Below are 19,034 nucleotides of genomic sequence, written 5' to 3' on the forward strand. Positions count from 1 at the left end.
TACACCAAGAGTTCCAAGTGCCGAAGTTGCATCAGTCCTTCATGAATTCTGTGGACTTTATCACGATTTTGTTGACCGTTATGGAATATCGGCTTCACATATGACGAATGATGTGTGACAACTGTCGTAGCTACAATCCCTTTTCTTCTTCCGAATTTGACCTGCCGAGTTTGAATTATCAATGGGTTTGTACTGGTATAAACAACACGATTAGTACCAGTTGAAGCAGGATATGCTTACCATTGCACACTACCATAGGTTTTGGCTGGAGTTCTTTTGTTTCTATGATTTATTTTGTGAACTGTTCTTTGACTTTTTTTCTTACTATTTTGCCTTGCCTACTAGTTTGCATCTTCCTTTGATATACTGTGCCTCTTTTCTCAAAGTATAAATGAAGTGAAAATTTAAGAGAAATGTACCTAAAGTAGAAAGAATGAGAGAAACTTCCGGTGGTGAAAAGTACACATTTTTAATGTATAAATTGGCTAAGAATTAGAGCATTAATATCTGTCTTAAAGATTTATGACATTTTGTCTGTAAACATATGAATATTTTAATGTGTAGGTGAGACTAACGATTAACAGATTTGACACTTACATTGTTTTATAAAATATGTATTTTATTTTACAATGGTGTTGATTAATTATTATCACTGCTGGGTTATTCATACCTAGTGATCATCTGCTAACAACGCCAAAACAATATAATGACAAGTAATCTTCACGTCATTATAATTAGAATTCCGATCATCAAGAATCTCATGATCAGACCAAACGAACCACCCAATGGTGCATTTTATTAAAAAAATATACAAACCTAGTGACGGAAATATATAAAATTGTATGGTAAGTGTCTTCATTAAGAGGAACGTATTCGACCTCGGATTTAATTCCCTACTAAATAAGCCTTTAATATGCTTCTTTTTTCTGTGCGTAGTCACCAAAGTTGCAAGACACTAATTCATCACGAAAATTAGCTATAATAATCTTTCTAGAAGCCACAGTTATACTTGAAATATGTTTATTTCCTCATACTCTGTTTCAGGTGTTACAATTTTGTTTACCTCGGATGACTGCCCACAAGGTCCATGGAGAAAACGGATTTTGCCAGAAAGAACAAATCTAGATACTGCTGTAATTGGAGAAGGTAAAAATAAAAGGCATGGTGCCTTTGATCATTTTGTTTGCCTCTTTATTGTTTATCATCTTGATAATGGGCCAATGGAATTATTTCCTCCATGTAAACTAGATTTTAGTAGATCTGAAAAGGATAACACAGAAGAAGTTTTATGAAACCAGTTTGAAAAAGACCAAAAATATTGGTTAAAAAGACAAGTACCTTTACGCAGGAATATTCTTTTTCAAGAATGATAAGACTTAGAAAAATAACGTGCGAAATGTTTGTCGTAACTGAAATCCAGCACAAGGACATGTACTTTCTGATATTTAACTTTATCCATCACATTAAAAAGAATAATTGTATTAACAGAAATATATTAAAACCCTATATAGCTAGGTCTCCTTGATAAATGGAAATAACAAATCTAAGCAATTTAGATAACAAGATTGAATAAGTTTAAATAATTGCCTGTACTAAGTCAGGAATATGACAGTTGTTATCTATTCGTTTGATGTGTACGAGCTTTTGATTTTGCACATTGGTTAGGGACTTTCTGTTTTGAATTTTCCTTGGAGATCAGATATTTTCCCAACATATAAGTATATTATGTCCGATAATGTTTAGAATATATGTTAGTAGATGAACTATATAAGTATGTGAAAATCAAAAGAAAAAATACTCAAATTGGTGTTCTATTCTAGTTATCCAAGTAATAGTGACATAAGAACGGTTTGTATGTGTAAATCTAGAATATTATTTACCTTTTCTTCAACATTTCATTTTTTTTTCCGAATCACATTTTGTTCTGAGTATCTACCAAAAATGCACCATCAGAAAAATATATATACCCCCGTTAATGTTATTTGACAATTACACCGTTATTTAAATTCATTTTGTACGAGTAATTTATCCACTGGGAAACAATGTTATCTGTTCGTCATGTGAAAGCGAACTATAGGTTTTGATCACATCTTTTAATATCATTTAATTTTTTATCACATCTTTTAATATCATTTAATTTTTTATCAAGCTAAAATATTTTGATGTCTATATTTATTTTTCATTAGCATAAAAATTGGTAAAGCGCCTTCATATCACGTTCAACGTATCATACTTTGTATTGGTAGAAGCCCATTTTGTTTGGATATGAAAAAAAATTACCAACAAAATAAAATAATCATTATGACGCTTAATTTTTAGAGGAAAGTTTACAGTCAGAAAAATCAAAGAATAACGATTTTAAATACAGACGACAGAGTAACGCATGGACAGTCAGTACCGTTTTTATTTTATTTGTACAGTATGGACTGTGTTTTGGAGTGGAAATTGCGACGAACACAGTTTTAAACTTGTATCTTCTATATAAATTTAAAATTGAAGGATGTAATGAAACCAAGACTGAAGTTGAAATCAGCAATGGGGTCATCAATGGAATCAACAATGCAACTCAGATAAACACATTTGCTAGAAATGACTTTCATTGCAGTGTTTTAAATCAAAATACAGCAAGTTTGATTGCATCACTGTTTGGACTCATGAATCTTTTTGCCCGCGCTTTAGGCGGGAGTTTATCAGATGCCTTATTCAAAACACTGAAAATTCCTGGACGTCTTATAGCCCACCAATTATGTTTAGCGGGAGAAGGAGTAATGCTGATAATTTTCAGCCAGATGACATCAATTCCGTCGGCCATTGCCACATTAACCATGTGTAGTGTGTTTGTACAAGCGTCCGAAGGAACAACATTTTCTCTTGTTCCTTATGTTAACAAACAACGAGTAGGGGTTATTGCTGGACTTGTTGGTGCTGGGGGCAACACTGGTGCCATTATATGGAATACGATATGGCTTCAGTTAGTAGACATTAATCCAAGTATGTGGTTTTGGATACTTGGTGTGTGCGTTATTTGTGGAAGTACTCTTACCTTATTCATACGAATAGAGAACACAACAACATGGCATTTATTTAAAAACAAAAAAGAAGAAAAACGGCAAATAAAATGACAGATTTTTATGGAAAAGATTAAATTAATGGTTTACAGCATACACAATTTGCTTGCTTAGAATCAAGAAAACATTGTATTATTTCAGAATGTATGTCATTTATACATTCCGAATAATTATAAGAGTAAGTGTTAGCTTGAAAAAGTTTTTTTTATTCTCATAAGTACTTTGACAAATGAAGATACAATGTGTGCATTTGACAGATTTAAAATTCATACTACAGTGCTAACTGTGGTCAATGTGTATTAGAATATTAAGTATTAAAAGATTTATATAAACTATTAATGCTCAATAAATACGAATTGTTGTCTGTGTTTGCTATGACGAGTATTGAAATTATATTTAGGAACCAATTTTCTATGTACTTTTAGTTAGACGTTGCTTTATATGGAAGTGTTCGATTATATATTCTGAAAATATTAAAAAAAAAAAAAAAAAAACAAAAAAAAAAAAACAATTATGTTGCATCTTACTAAATCAATATTTTTATTACTTGTAATTTAAGGTAAAATGACAAAAATACTGAACTCAGAGGAAAATTCAAAACGGAAAGTATCCAATCAAATGATAAAACATATTAAACGAATGGACAACAACTGTCATATTCCTGACTTGGAACAGGCATTTTCAATTGTATAAAATGGTGGATTGAACCTGGTTTTATAGCATTAAACTCTCATATATATCACTACGCGAGTAAAATAATTGTGTCGTTCAAAAGTATTTTCAAAATTATAATAGAACTATATATAACATAATAGCGGGATCTTTAAAAGTACAGAGCCACGTCATATGTACCAAAGAAACATAAAAAGTCACACGTACAAAAGTTAAAACAAAAATTACAATGACAATCATTCTGCCAAAATTCCTGTTAACCCAACACCAGGATGGTTTCTTAGCCAAAACTGAAGTCATGAAATGTGTCAAGTATAGGGGAAAAAAGACTGGGTATGACCAAACTTTGCATTTGGAAGAGTAAAGTTTCAATTTAGAATAGTTTATAGTAATTATTTAACATGGTTATCCAAATGCAAACATTTCAACTCTAGTGTCATAGATGACGGGTATGTAAATAAAGGCAACAGTATGGTATACAGTTGTTCGGTAGTCATATATCTATTAAGCGATAAACAACACGGGTTACCAACTCAAACCGAGGAAAACGCATCAACTATAAGAGGAAAACAACGGAATACCTGAAACACTGAACTTCAACAAAATTAAAGGTCAACATACATAGAAACGTACTATTTGATAACAACTTTTTCATTTCTGACTTGGTACATGTACAGGACATTTTAAGAAAATAATTTGGAGTTAAACCTGGTTTTATTGCTCGCGAAACCTCCCGTTGATATGGCAATGTTAATATATACCTCTAAAATGACAACATTAGGTGACAGGAATACTGTACTAATAAATGCAAAATTACTCAGGACAGAGAAATACATAAATAAATAACTTAATACTAAATTACAACATGTAAACCACTGAATAACAACACGGACACCTCCCTTGAAAATACGACAAAACGTTTACCACAAGCATTAAATCATGAAAAGTTGTTTAGTATGGGTTTTTTTTATTTTAAGAAACGCAATGAACTATGTAAGAAAAATGAATACGGTCAGATTACTGCAAACCAATCTATTTTCGCGGATACTTTCTTTCGCGTTCAGAGCTTTCAAGTCCACTTTGCGACGATTCAATTTCACGAGTTTAAAATTTACTTGATGCAGTTTTATAAAGAAAAATGTCAGTCTTAAATAATCACGACGATTTATGTTCGTGTTAATTTTCTACTCACGAAATTCGCAAAAAATAGTTGGTTTACGGTATTCGAGTGCTAAATTACTTAAAATGTGCTTTTTACAACTTGGTCTTAAAAAATACATGGGGAACTCTGTCAAAGTAAGGTAATTCTGATTTTCATTATGATTTTACACATTATTAGAAAAAATATGCGAAAAAGGATGCAAATGAGCGAAAATACTGATGTATTTTTTATAGCTTTAAAAGTTATTTTTATTTTTTGTTCAATCTGTAAACCAAACTGATGTTTGTCATATACCCATATGCTTACTGCCCCAAAAGACTCAGTGAATCCTTGCCATACACAGTTAAACATTTAAATTTGGATAAAACACAATTTTAAACTGGTTCCTGAAAGATTCCATTGCATTAATACATGTATTTACAGGAAATGAGCTTAATGATTATTGTATGGCCTTGAACTAGTACAATGACAGAGTGCATAATTTCCTTGAGGGGATATATAATCAGTTATAGATCTCTCATTGACATGAATGCAAATCTACGTCTTTAATTAAATTCATACTTGATTCATCCTTAGACATCTGAAGCTTTCATATATCATTCATTAAGTACAAATATAGCCATATCTTTTTCGACAATAAAAATATAGGGTCATGTGACTTTTAAGGCTTTCGAATGGCATTGCTTACAAACACTGTAGATCCCATTACTGTTCAATACTGAAGTAAACCAAAATAAGTGCATTAAATATTCATCACTTATTTCATTCTTTAGTTTTGATCTATCTTTTAATAAATATGTAAATAAATTACTAAAAATTAACTCATCATAGATACCAGGATTAAAATTTTATATATACGCCAGACGCGCGTTTCGTTTACAAAAGACTCATCAGTGAGGCTCGAATCAAACAAAATTAAAAGGCCAAATAAAGTACGAAATTGAATAGCATTGATGACCGAAAATTCCTAAAAGTTTTGCCAAAAACATGCTAAGGTTATCTATTCCTGAGGTAGAAAAGCCTTAGTATTTAAAAAATTCAAAGTTTTGTTAACAGTTCATTTATAATTATGAAAATATCAATGATAACTCAAGTCAACACAGAACTGCTGACTACTGGGCTGGTGATACCCTCGGGGAAATAAATCACAAACAGCAGTGGCATCGACCCAGTTGTTGCAAATTGATTCATTAAAGATACAAGGATTAACATTTTATATATACGACTCATCAGTAACGCTCGAATCAAAACGTGTTTAAAAGGCAAAGTAAAGTACGAAAATTATCTACCAATCAGAAAAGCACAGGGTTTCAGTGTCATACAGAAAGCTGTCCCCAAAAGTGGCAGTTCTTGATGAATTAATTCTTATAGGCGAATGATAGGCCAGGCGTAAACACCCAGGTTCATATTCTTGATTGTAAAATTAATTTACTTTTGCTAATATAATTTTGTATTTTAGTAAATAGTTGATACATCGTTTTATAGTTCTAAAAACAAGCGTGTTTGTGTTTCAGTGTACTGTCTACAGAAATGGCAGGTGTTTTTAAACAAAGGAATGCTTAAATTGATGTAGTAAAGATTCGATGTAAATTATGTTATGCATGAACTTCCAATAGAGTTCATACATTACAATTTTTGTATCTTGATTTCTAAAATTACAACCAAACATAGAGAGAAAAACAAATCCAGATTACAAACTAAAACTGAGGGAAACACATCAAATATAAGAGGAGAACAACGACACAACAGAAACACTTATGCAACAAACACATAAACGAACTAAAAGATAACAATAGCCATTTTCCTGACCTGGAACAGGACATTTTAAGAAAAAATGGTGGGTTAAACTTGGTCTTGGGGCTATCCAAACCTCTAATGGCTTTAATGGCAATGTTAAACATAATACTGAATGACAACATTACATGACTACAATACAAATAAAAGGAAGAACATACAGGATAGAAAAACACACAAATAATCAATACAATAGAACATTACGACAAGCTAATAGTTATTAAAGGTACCAGGCTTATAATTTAATACACAAGACGCGTGTTTCGTTTACATAAGACTCACCAGTAACGCTCAGGTCAAAATGCTAAAGAAAGACAAATAAAGATGAAGAGCATTGATGACCCAAATTTCCAAACAGTTGTGCCAAAAACCTCAAGTTTCTAAAATATTCATTAGAAACACCAAAAAAAAAAACCAATATTGTTGCTTTGAAACACTCAAGATATATGATTACGAGCCAGTAAATGTCTAAGTGTATTTGTTGCACTTTCGTGTTTTTGTTGAACTTCCGTGTTTTTGTTGCACTTCAGTGTTTCTGTTGATTCGTTGTGTTCCTCTTAAAGTTTATTTACTCCCTCGTTTCACTCCTCCGAAAATAAATTTTGTCTTAATTATATATCGTAGAAGAAATACCAAACACAGTATAGGGTTGTGCGTTCGCTACAAGATCGCCTTTTAATTCAACATGTTCAACATAAATATATACAATAGTCATACATAAATGAATCAAAATTTATCATACACAAGTCGAATAGAAACGATAAGGTAACATATATAAAGGGTGGGAGGTTTGGGAATAGTATACCAAACTAACCTAGTCTTTACTATCTTGTAACGATAATAGTTATCAAAGGTATCAGGATTATAATTTAGTACGCCAGACGCGCGTTTCGTCTACATAAGACTCATCAGTGACGCTCATATCAAAATATTTATAAAGCCAAACTAGTACAAAGTTAAAGAGCATTGAGGATCCAAAATTCCAAAAAGTTGTGCCAAATACGGCTAAGGTAATCTATGCCTGGGATAAGAATAACGAGCGTCGCATTGGTCAAACACACCTCAAATCTTCCTTATATACTGACTGTCAAAATCGTCCGTGCAGAAAGGAATTCAATGGGTAATACCCCATCTCATTTCAATTTAGAAAGACCGTTATATATATAAAACATGTAGCCGTAAAGGAATGTATTGATGTGTTTCTCAAGGTTTTAGTTGGTAGTTCGGATTTTTTTCTCGCAATCGATTTATGACTTTTGCACAGCGGTATCCTACTGTTGCCTTTATCAGGTCGAGAACTCTAGATTTCCTGACGTCAGAATATATTTGCATAGTAATTTCCCAAACACAAGGCCAATGATGGCCTTGGAAAACTGACCAATCGATTCAATGAACTACAATGCATTGTGGGCTACTACGTGTTTACTATCACTTGAAAACACGTTTAATTAGCGCAAAAAGTGTCAACTGATATAGTGTCTGGGATTCTCACAATAAATGTGTTTGTTCTGCGGATATGTTTATTGTAAAATATATAACATAATCTTTAATTTGCATGCTCAGATTAAAAACGTATCGTTTACGGGCTTCACTATTCGACTTTCTTTTTACCCTTGTAAAAGTAGTTGAGCAGGTTTTTTTTTTTTTGTTTTGTTTTGTTTTGTACCTTTGTAATAATCTCACGGCGTGAAACAGTGAAAATTTATATGAAGTGACCGGTGTCCAGTATGTTAATTGGTTGAGCTTTTTAAAACCTGTATGATGTCATTTTAAAAACATTTCTGCCTCGAAAAACACGAAAACTGGCACTGAAACACTTCTATGTTGATGTGTAAACTTTTCATTAGGATCTGAACTAAAAGTAAGAACATCATAATATTCACTCAGTATGCTAAAAATAAGTGTTATAGAAGGGGTAGGAATTGTGCTTGCTATTCGAATGATGAAGACAAAATTTTTCAATCAGTTTAATTGAGGTCTGGAGCTGGCATGTCAGTAACGTCTAGTACAAAATGTAGTCCTTTGTTAATTTGTGTATTATTGTCATTTTGTTTAGTTTCTTTTGTTACCTTTTCTGACATCGGACTTGGACTTCTCTTAAACTGAGTTTTACTGCGCGTATTGTTGCGTGTTTGTTTTTTTTCTACATTGGCTAGAAGTATAGGGGGAGGGTTGAGATCTCAAAAAACATGTTCAACCCCGCCGCATTTTTTGCACATTGCCCATTTCCATTCTCAGTTTTATACACTAATTGGTTTAACATATTTTGTATAGTTTTTTCCATCGATAAAGTTCTTTTGCTTATTTTATCCTCCAAAAAAAATACATCAGAGGTATTTTCATCGTTCGGCTGCTGTCCTTTTGACGTATGTACAATATATCTAATTATTAAAATCCTCTGGATCATATTTGGTGCAATATAACCTATTAATTTTTCTAAAACATGCTTTGTATATATAAAGAAGAAAATGAGATATGAGTGCCAAATAAGACATCCTTCCATCCAAGACACAATCTAGTAAAGTAAGCATGTATAGGTTCAATGCTGAAAAGTAAGCTATGACAGTACCAACAATTACTTGTGTAAAACAATACGAACAAAAAAAAAAACAGCGGACTAATTGTACTTACAAAAAGAGAAGAAATTTTTCCAATAAATAAAAGAAATATGATAGGTTTTGAACCAACACTGACATTTTCACAAAACATATCGAAGATTCTACCTTGTCGCACATACACATGGATAACATCATGAATGACTTTATTTACGTTTGCAAATGTCCGTGTCCATTAAAAAAACGTTTCAAAGACGAAAACAAAATAAAACTACAGTTGCTTGCTTCACTACCTTCAGAACAAGGGGAATAGTTTGAAAGTCCTGAATACGGCAAAAAACAATACTTATAGATTCTGTCAACAGTGTCATGTATATAAATATTTCATATTAATGAAAAACCATGTCTACGCCTTTTTTACGAACTCAAAATTCAAGGATCATACATTTTTCTTTAACTATTTATACAAAAGTTGCTGCCTTCATGAATATTAGCACGACTGTTTACACTAGTAAGTTTAACTTATGGGTAATTGTGTTTTTCGGCTATATATCGGGTAATTCAAACACTTTTTTCTTCGCATAGAAACAACTCTTCGTTAATCTGAGCATGGAACGAACAATTTGTATCACGAACTATCAATGTGGGTACAAAAAATGAAAAACCAAGCAAAATTGTTAATCCCGCATTGCACGAAAAAATGTGTTGCATTTCAGTAAATAACACGTGTTCTTTGTTGATTGTAACACGTAGTAGTACATCATGCAGTGTTACTCATTTAGTGGATTGGTAAAAAAACAGGTAAAAATAAATTTCGTCACACGTAAATAAACAACTTCGATGAAATTCATGTGCGAGGACATACGTATGCTAATTTATGCATTTCCATATAAGGTAGTGATCCCGACCTGTTTATTTACTGCAATGAAATGTAGGATTATTTACCTACAACTTTCAAATTCAAGGGAATATTTTTTTCAACCCTTGTTCGTATGCAACCAGGTGTGACTTACTATGATTTGTTGGACTTACAACTTAGGAATTTCAATTGGTTACACTAATATATGTCCAAATTTAGGGGATTTTTTGGAAAAGTTGTTAACCAATGACCGTTCAGAATCAGGATGTTGAAAACATTAAACATTTAACCTCGATTCATATACCATTTTTTTTTATATTAAAAAATTTCTCAGCCAAGGGTATTCACATTTTATAAATGAAAGCAGGTTAAGTGTTTTTTTTTAAAGAACTTAGCAAAGGATATTCACATTTGAAAAATGAAAGCAGGTTAAGTGTCTTTTAAAAACCTGTAAAGTCCCATATTATGTAATATTTGACAACTTATTTACCGTGTGTCAGCTTTAAATCGCCCGATAATGTCTAAAAAGACAGCTTTATTACTTAAGACGATGTGATATGCTTTAAACTTTAAGCTATAATTCATGTATAAAAGAGGGACGAAAGATACCAAAGGGACAGTTAAACTCATAAATCTAAAACAAACTGACAACGCCATGGCTAAAAATGAAAAAGACAAACAGAAAAACAATAGTACATATGACACAACATAGAAAACTAAAGAATAAACATCACGAACCCCACCAAAAACTAGGGGCAATCTCAGGTGCTCCGGAAGTGTAAGCAGATCCTGCTTCACATGTGGCACCCGTCGTGTTGCTTATGTGATTACAAATCCGGTAAATAGTCTAATTCGGTAGGTCACATTCATGAAAGGGAAGGGGATTGTAGTTACAACGTAAGGAACATATCCGATATCATTTGTGAAACGGTTATTCCATAACGGTCAACCAACTCGTGATGGCGTCCGTAAAATTTACGAAGGGATGATTTCAACTTCACCATTTGGAACTCTTGGTTTAATAGCTTCCTTGTGAGCAGTAACCCTCTATCAAGAAAATCATGATAGGAAATGCAAGCACGGGAATATCGTATCAATTGGGAGATATATACCCCGTATGCAGGTGTTGCTGGAATGTTGCTACTTAGAAATGGAAAGTTCACAATTGGAAAGCTGAAATCATCTCTTTTGTCGTAAAGTTTTGTTTTCAACCGACCCTCATTGTCAATTTCTAGATGTAAGTCAAGATATGAAGCCGACTTAACTGTATCTGTAGTATCCTTTATCTCCAATTCGATGGGATAGATGCGTTCCACATAGTCACCAAATTTTGAATTGTTTAGTGAAAGAACGTCATCTATATAGCGGAAAGTAGAGTGAAAGGATATTGCTAACTTCTTATCTTTCTTCCTAAGAAGTTCCTGCATGAAGTCAGCCTCATAATAATAAAGAAACAAGTTGGCAAGTAGAGGGGTACAGTTTGTTCCCATTGGGATGCCGACAGTCTGTTGAAAAACACGTCCTCCGAACGTTACAAATATGTTGTCAATCAAGAAATCAAGCATCTTGATAATATCGGTTTCAGAGAATGTTTTATTTGAATCAGAGTGATTCTTTACAAAGTATAATTTATCCCTCCCTAAGACAAAAAGATACTTGTATCTACGTTGGCCATTCTTTTTTATGAAGCAAAGTAATACCAACTCTTTCAATTTGTCTTTTAGTTTGGAATGTGGAATACTTGTGTAAAGAGTAGAAAAGTCAAATGTTTTAATACTGTTACAAGATGAAAGAGAGTTATATTGTATGTACTCTAAAAGATCTTTGGAATTTTTAAGTATCCACATCTGATTCACGCCACCTCTGGAATAGGCAGTTTCACAATAACTTTGAAGCCCGTCTTTGATTGCTGATAAAATAGATGTTAATAATTTAGAAAAAGGTTTCGTGGAGCACTTGGAAGACCCAGCAATATACTGTTGTTTGTAAGGACACTTATGTAGTTTAGGTATCCAATACAGTGATGGAAGATCCAGTTCTTCATCTTTGGTTGAAATACCAAAGGAACAAAGAACAGACCTATGATTATCCAGGATTTCCTCTTTGGTAAGTGTCGTGAGGGTATATGTTGAGTTTCCAAGTGAATTGTCTATACCTAATTCGTTTATCAAGCAATTAATGTAGTGACTTTTACAGACAAAAACGATGTTATTTGGGGCTTTGTCTGCGGGGACAACAACATATTTATCATGGAGGTCGGATAAGTGTTTAGCAACATTTGGGTCTTTAAAGATTGACGTAGCATGGGCATTGATGAACCCATTCAGTTTCTTGATTCTGATTTGTATTAACGACCTCACTGCCTTAATCCATTCGGATAGAATGTCTACGTCTTCCTTTTCACGTTTAGCCCATTGCCTGGCATAATCCTCGACTGAGTCCATCAAAATTTTAAAGTTGTATTTCCAATTGATGGATTTAGGCTCACGATATTTCGGACCTTTCAATAACACATTTCGTAGAGAAGTGTTATTAACAATGTTAAGGTCACCGGTAATAACGTGGCCAGCAGGATTATATATGAATTGGGAACTAGCACAAGTGCAATCAGGAGGTTTAGACTTGAAGTCGTCAATATCGAGATTCTGCAAAACGCGTTTGTAATTGAAAATTTTAGTTGCAATAGGTTTGGTATAGGTATAAGAAATTATTGGTACAGACTGGTCTTTGAAATAAGGAGGTATTTTCGATTGAACTAATTTATGATGAATGTTCATAATACTAAAACATCAAAACAGAGATTAAAAACACATGGTTGAAAGATAAAATTGAGAATGGAAATGGGGAATATGCCAAAGAGACAACAACGCGACAATAGAAAAAACAACAGCAGAAGGTCACCAACAGGTCTTCAATGTAGCGAGGAATTCCCGCACCCGGAGGCGTCCTTCAGCTGGCCCCTAAACAAATATATGCTAGTTCAGTGATAATGAACGCCATACTAATTTCCAAATTGTACACAAGAAACTAAAATTAAAAATAATACAAGACTAACAAAGGCCAGAGGCTCCTGACTTGGGACAGGTGCAAAAATGCGGCGGGGTTAAACATGTTTGTGAGATCTCACCCCCCCCCCCCCCCTTATACCTCTAGCCAATGTAGAAAAGTAAAGTTTACATGAACCAAGATTCATTAAAAAACTGTTCCTGTTTACAAAACTTTAAATTTAACTAAGGATTTTACTATCACAAACACAGATTACCTTAGTCGTATTTGGCACAACCTTTTGGAATTTTTAGACTTCAATGCTCTTCAACTTTCTACCTTTTTGGCTTTAAAACTAATTTGATCTGAACGTCACTGATGAGACTTTCGAATAGCGATATACTAGTGTTGCCTTTATTCATGTAGACGAAATGCGCGACTGGCATATTAAATTATAGTCCTTGTGCATTTGATAACTACTTTAAGACTACATTTAAGATTATAAACACTTCACGGTATCACACTAATATATCTTTCAGGTATAACAGCCTTTCAAAAACAATAGTGATCTACAGTAAATAAACAACTTATTCTGAGAGACATATCTAAGAATTTCAAGAATTTTCTTCACTAATATTTCAATTTCAAAGAAGCATAACGAAAGAAAAACACAGATTTTACGAAACTCATAAAAAATTGACATGGTCAAGTTTATCTGTAATATTACCTACGGGAAGTCGTTTTTACCTTATGAAAGTTTTAAACTATTTTGTCCAATTTTGTACATATATTATGAAAAGGGAAAACGGTTATGTTCATTCAAAAAAAAGCGATCCAAAGACGAAAATATTCTGCATTTGCTATTTTTTTCGAATACAAAACCGAACACGAAGAGGTACTTTATTCTTCTAAATAAGAACTTAAGTCAAATGGTGGAACGGATGTGTTTATAATTTCCATAGCAGTCGTAATTTTACATCCAATTAATGAAAAAATAGGAGCACAATCGCAAAAGTCTCAAAAATAACATTCCGAAGGTTTCTCAGTACCTGTACAGTTATTCGTGTTGTTTATTCTTTAGTTTTCTATGTTGTGTCATGTGTACTATTGTTTTCTGTTTGTCTTTTAAATTTTTAGCCATGACGTTATCAGTTTGTTTTAAATTTATGAGTTTTACTGTCCCTTTGGTATCTTTCGTCCCTCTTTTATTCATCAATAAATTTAAATGTGGATGTTCAGAAAAAATGTTTTATAATGTTAAATGGTTTCTTCAAATATTACCTGTTTGCATATGATCTACTTTTAATATCGAAAAATCAAAAGGGATTACAAAATAGTTTAAACAATTTTAGTGTTTTTGTGATAATTGGCAGTTATGTGTAAATGTAAATAAACTATAATTATAAAGGAAAACTTCTCCAAAGCAGCTTGCTAATTTTTTACATACAAAGAAATTCCAATAATAAACACAAATAAATATCAATTTTTAGGAATGTTGATTTAAAATAAAGGAAATCGTTCTCACAGTACTATAGATCTAACCAAAAAAGCTAATCAGTTCTCTTTGCCATGAAGTCATATACTAGTTCATTGAATGAAATACCAATAGGAGTTTGATGCGACTGTCATACAAGTGAGACGTTTAGCTAGCTATGAAACCAGGTTCAATCCACCATTTTCTACATTAGAAAAACCTGTACCAAGTCAGAATTATGACAGTCGTTATTCATTCGTTTGATTTGTTTGAGCTTTTGATTTTGCCATCTGAGTATGGACTTTCCGTTTTGAATATCCCACGGAATTGAGCATTTTTGAGATTTTTCTTTTTATACCAGTTAAAGTCGCAAATAATCTATGTGATTCATTAATTAAACCTATAGCCTTACATAATTCAGAAGTAACTTTTTTTTACTTCTATATAGCATATTTATGAGGGGAAAAAAGCAAATAATTCAGGTGAGGTATTGGAACCTTTTTATTTTATTGATAAAACAACTTTAGAATAGTTACACATACGGTGTTGTAAATATGCACTTGGTATAAGAAACAAATCATCAAATTTAGGTACAGGAGCTGATCTGGGGAGAATTCCTCTTGAACTAATTATTAAATTTCAATCTATATTGTATCTTATTAGATTATATTCCGATGACATCAATCCTCTTGTTAAATAATCCTTTATTTTGTCTCAAAACTTAGACTATGTGGGAATTTATTCTTGTTTCTTATATGTAAAACATGTATTAGAAGTAACTGGCATGGATTTGGACACTTCGAAGACAAATTCCTCACAAAAGATAACTAAAACTATAAGATAACAAATAAAATTGAAGCATTTTTATACAAAGCTAGTAAATGTTAAAATATCAGATATAAAAGATAACAGCAAACTCACTATTTATAAACAGAAAAAATATTTAACTTGCTTAAAATTTAAATTTAGAAAACTGATAACAAAATTTATTGATAGAAAAGAAAAGCTATCTTTAATATGCCAAGGATGAAAAATATGCAAAACTGCAAACAAGTTGAAGATAACATACATTTTTTGAATTGTTATAGTAACAGTTATAATAAAAAAACAATGATTTGTTGATGAAAGAGAATATGTACTTTACAAATTTAATGGACAAAGATATAATTACATATATACTCAAGATCGCACATTCAGGTAAATAAGCAAGATTTTTTTTTTGACAGTTTATAGAACTAAGGACAGGGAACTCTTAAAATATTTAGTTTTATTGTGTATATTATTGATCTTGTTCGGTTTTTTTTTTTTTTGTTATGTTGTGTCACATGCCATGAATATGTAGTCTTATGGCAATAAAGAGTTGAATTGAACTAAATTGATATAGAAATAAACTTATGAAAGATATCAAGCTTATTACTTTATACTTGCATTTCGTCCAAACAAAGACCCATTAGCAAGGCTAGAATTAAAAACAATAAAAGTTAGGTAGCCAACTACAGGTTAAAATTGATTTCCTTTTTAATATTTCCAATGTAGGTGCGAATTGTACAATTTATTATTCTTTGAAATAAAGGATAAGAATACCTGCATAAAGCAGGAAATACAAGGATTATTTTTTTCAGACACGAAATGATTTATTAAAGTTAATATTTCATTTATTAAGATTAATGTTGTTAATTTCCGTCATGAGGTGAATGTCTGGTAACATTCTTACAAACACAGAGAACATCTGTTCTAATGATGTACTTTTACACCACTGTCCAAAGTAAGAAGGTTGTTCTGATGTTGTACTATTACACCATTGTTCCAGTCAAGGGAAAGGTTTGACACCAACAATTTAGTTTTATTCCATCACATTATGTTAATGCATGTCCCATGTCAGGAGCAGGTAATTCAGTGGTTGACGTTTGTTGCTGTATATCAATTTTCTTTTTCTTTCATTGTTATGTACATACAAATGTCGCTTGCTTTTTTTCTTCTTTTTTTAAATTCTTTACATTTGTCATTTCAGGGCCTTTTATAACTGACTATATGGTATGGAATTCTGTCATTGTTGAAGGTCTTGCGATGTCATATAGTTGCAAACTTCTATGATATTTAGTCTCTGGTTAAGATTATCTCATTTGATTTGTATTTTTAAATTATATGTAAAGGGAAAACTGTATACAAAGAATGTTTGGTATCATGTCACAGAAACCAAACGACAACAAAAAAAAAACAGAATCGTTTAGTGATCCACATAGGAATAACAACTACACACATTTATTTTTCATATACAGAAATATGGATTTCTAGATATGAAAAAAATAAATGTAGATCTTTGGTTTTTGTATCTGTTTAAATGGGCATCAGTTACAAATTAATCGAAAAAAGATGAAATGATTTTTGGGGTTAAGGTGACCAATCATGAAATAAAAGGTGAAATACAAAATAACATTTTGCTTTCAGTAGTCAGTTTGGTTCAATTTAATTATAAAAAAAAACGTGATAAAACCCCATTATGTTATTGACTTGCAACTTAACTCATTTAATTATATGTTTATGCCACCTTTTGGTGTGATTTTAGATGAGGCCGGTGTGTATGACTTCGTCGTGTGGTCTATTCATTAAGACTCTAAGAAGAATCCTTCTTTTACATTTAAAAAGCAATGATTTATATATTTTTTTCAACTGAAATAGAACAAATTTAGAAAGAAAAAAATTGCACATGCTCGGTTTTTATTCATATCTATATTTTTAAAGATTTATATGACCGTCGGAGTGTTAGGAGTTCATTGCGATGGATAATCAAATTGTGTATGGTCTAAAGTACGTACGAAATGTTTATTTGCTTAAGAATTTTATAAATGAAATAGGAAAAATTGTGTTAAATCAGCAAGCCTGATTTGATAGCAAATGTCTCTTAAATATTTCACAACTGAATTAAACTCGTGAGGACAAAAGAGCTTGACATATTATTTATATACACTTGTCTTTAAAACTTTAATAGCTTTTGTCGTTGTGTTGCTGTTTTATTGAGGTATACTAACGTTTATTCTTTTATATATGACTTTAGACTATTTATGAAAATAAGAAGATTTGATATGATTTCCAATTATACAACTCACCTCAAAGGGTCAAATGACACAAAACTTAACAACTATAACCCACCGTACAGTCTTCAACAATGAGTACAATTCATGCCGGACAGTCACCTATAAATTTAGAATGCCACGAATTGACTAATGTAAAACCACTCAAACGAGAAAAATTAACCGGCCCGATTTATGTACAAAATAATGAAAGATAACCAAAAATGATAAACAGCAACAAACGACAACAATTAATTACAGACCCCTGAATTGGAACAGGTTTATACATAAGGTGACAGGGTTAAAATTGTTTGAAGACACAAACTACCCCTAAACTAGGACATTCGTGTAGAAAAACAATAACAAAACACAAAATAAAAATCAGTTAAAGTGCTTTACCAAACAGATGGATACAATGGAAACAGAAATATATCTAACACGGAGTGGACATGACAGGAATCTTATATATCTCCCAACAAAACATCCACTAATTACAGATCTGATAGCGCTCGGATTTACAGGTAGCTAGTTTAAAGCCAATAACAACTGGTAGAAAACCACCTAAGCCTAAGCATCTAAGCCTAAAATATCAATCAGTACACATCTATCATGCACTGGATTTAATATCAGATGTCATTAACAATCGGAGAAAAACATGATGTTGTGCAATGCCAAGCTACAGATATTGACAAATTGTAGACATGATAATTTGAATTTTAATTTACTGATAAAACAGTCAATATAAATTAGTATAAAAACAACATTCAAAATTTTAATCAAAGTGTTGAATTGGTAACGTTTGAGATTAATTTTAATTTTTAAGGATCGATATTTTACCCGATCGTATCTAAATTTCCGGACTCAGTAGACAACATCTTCGTAAAATTTAGAATGTTTTATCCCGTTAAACATAAGTGTTCTACCAAAATTCCAAACCAGATCTTAATATCTATGGACGAATTTAGTAAAGGTTTTAATGTTAATTGGTGTAACGAAATCAGTAACTTAATACTTTAACCATTATACATATATTACGTTCAATAAAATTCAAAACTTCACAATAGACAAAATTAAAGAGAACAAGTTTTGATATATAAAATGGTGCCAAAGGAACATTACCGTCGAGAAAGGAAAAACTCGTTCCTTTTGTCGTAATTTTTAGTGCAGATTGTCCCGTGTAAAATTAAAACATCTTAACCGAGGTAAGAACTTTCATAACCGTTTATATTTGATTTAATGAGGGTAAGTTTCTTTGGGTTAATTTAGGCAATATATTCAGAATTTTCTTATTATTTAACTACAAAAGAGGGACGAAAGATACCAAAGGGACAGTCAAACTCATAAATCTAAAACAAACTGACAACGCCATGGCTAAAAATGAAAAAGACAAACAA

The 19,034-nt window shown here is 31.9% G+C and overlaps 1 long non-coding RNA gene across 1 annotated transcript; it reads left to right on the plus strand.

The window, feature by feature from the left end:
- Positions 1-678: 678 nt before the first annotated feature.
- On the plus strand, positions 679-2,552 carry LOC143062292 (uncharacterized). The gene is made up of 3 exons (XR_012974665.1): positions 679-845; positions 1,045-1,146; positions 2,320-2,552. It is a non-coding gene; the product is annotated as an uncharacterized LOC143062292 (long non-coding RNA).
- The last annotated feature ends 16,482 nt before the right edge of the window (positions 2,553-19,034 follow it).

Source organism: Mytilus galloprovincialis, chromosome 2, assembly GCF_965363235.1.
Source record: "Mytilus galloprovincialis chromosome 2, xbMytGall1.hap1.1, whole genome shotgun sequence".
Taxonomy (NCBI): Eukaryota; Metazoa; Mollusca; class Bivalvia; order Mytilida; family Mytilidae; genus Mytilus; species Mytilus galloprovincialis.